We start from the raw sequence: 2,500 nt of genomic DNA, 5'->3' as shown, positions 1-2,500 counted from the left end.
AGTTGGATTATTGTTATCAGTATTATCATGATCAGTATCAATATTATTGGTATTGTTATTATTGTTGTTGTTATTATTATTATTATTATTATTATTACTACTAGTAGTAGTACTACTACTACTATTATTATTATCATCATCATCATTAATATTGTTCTTATTACTATTATTATTATTATTATTATTATGATGATGATGATGATGATGATGATGATGATGAGGATTATTGTTATTATTATTATCATTACTATTATTATTATTGTTATTATTATTATTATTATTATTATTATTATTATTATTATTATTATTAGTAGTAGTAGTAGTAGTAGTAGTATTGTTGTTGTTGTTGTTATTGTTGTTGCTTTTGTTGTTGTTACTGTCATTACTATTACTATTATCATTACCATTATTATTGTTGTGTTATTATTATTATTATCATTATTATTATTATTATCATTATTTTTATTATTATAATTATCATTGTCATTATTACTATTACTGTTATCATCATTGTTATTATTATCATAATTGTTAATATTGTTGTTAATGTTATTACTATCGAAATATAAATAACAATGATAATTATAATAATAATAATAATAACAACAATACCAATAATCATGATAATAATAATAATGATGATGATGATGATAATAAAATAATAATAATAATAATAATAATAATAATAATAATAATAATAATAATAATAATAATAATAATAATAATAATAATAATAATTACTATTATTATTGATATTATTATTACTATAATCATCATCATCATCATTTTTATTGCTAATATCAAAACCATTGTTATTATTATTATTATTATTATTATTATTATTATTATTATTATTATTATTATTATTGTTATTACTATTATTATTATTGTTATTACTATTATTATTACTACTACTACAACTACTGCTGCTACTACGATTTAGAAGCAAAATAAAACAGACAGCATGTCACACCAAGAATATCCTTTGTAACAATGGAATAAAACTAAATTATTATTATTAATTATTGTTACAACTAATATCATTAATGTTATCATCATGATTATCACTATTTGTTTATTTCTTCTTCTTCTTCTTCTTCTTATTATTATTATTATTATTATTATTATTATTATTATTATTATTTATTTATTTATTATTATTATCATTATTATATTATTATTATTAATATCATTATCAATATTGTGTTTGTTATTATTACTATCATTATTATTCTATTACTATAATTTTCATAATTATCTTTTTCTTTCATTATGTTATCTTTATCATCACTGTTACTATTGCTATCATTATTATCATCATTATCATTATTATTATTATTATCATTTTTATTATCATTACTGTTACTATGAACCGTATTCATATTGACAAATATACAAAAGGTATGAATGATGATAAATAAATTCTCACAATAGAAGATATATATTTGACCGGTTTCGATTATATCTTCATGAAAAATATCTTCGTCATGTATTTCTGACGAAGATATAATCGAAACCGGCCAAATATATCTCTTGCATTGTGATGATATGCATTGTCATACATACCTTTTATACTGTTACTATCATTATTATAGCTATTTTTTTTATTTTTAATGTTATTATTATTATTATTTTATTATTATTATTATTATTATTATTATTATTATTATTATTATTTATAATAATAATAATAATAATTATTATTATTATTATTACTGTTCTGATTATTGTTATTATGATTATGATTCTTCTTCTAATTGTTATGATCATTATTATCATAATCATTATTATTATTATTATCATCATTATCATTTTATTATTATCATTACCCTTATTCTTGTTGTTATTGTTGTATTATTACCATTACTGTTACTAATATAGCAATAATCATTATAATGATAATAATAATGATGAGAATGATAGAGATGATAAAAAATAATGATAACAATAATGATAATGATAATAATAATAATAATAATAATAATAATAATAATAATAATGGTAATGATAATAATAATAATAATAGATAATAAATAATAATATATAATAATAATATAATAATAATAATAATGATAATATTATCAATTATTATTATTATTATATTATTATTATTAATACTATATCTATTATTATGATATAGTTATATTATTATTATTACTATTATATTATCTTATTATTGTTTTCTTATGTCGTTTTAGTATAATAAATTATTATATTTTATTATTATTATTATTATTATTATTATTATTATTATTATTATTATTATTATTATTATTATTATTATTATTATTATTATTATTATTATCATTATCATCATCTGTTATTATGATCGTTTTTATTATTATCGCTGATAGTATTATAACAGTTATTATTGTCTTTATTAGTATCATTATTATTATTATCATTATTAATATTATGAATATCATCGCAACTGTTGTTATTATCATTGTAATAGTAGTAGTAGGAGTAGTAGTAGTAGTAATAATAATAATAAAAAAAA

Source organism: Penaeus monodon, chromosome 6, assembly GCF_015228065.2.
Source record: "Penaeus monodon isolate SGIC_2016 chromosome 6, NSTDA_Pmon_1, whole genome shotgun sequence".
Taxonomy (NCBI): domain Eukaryota; kingdom Metazoa; phylum Arthropoda; class Malacostraca; order Decapoda; family Penaeidae; genus Penaeus; species Penaeus monodon.
This window is presented reverse-complemented; position numbering follows the sequence as displayed.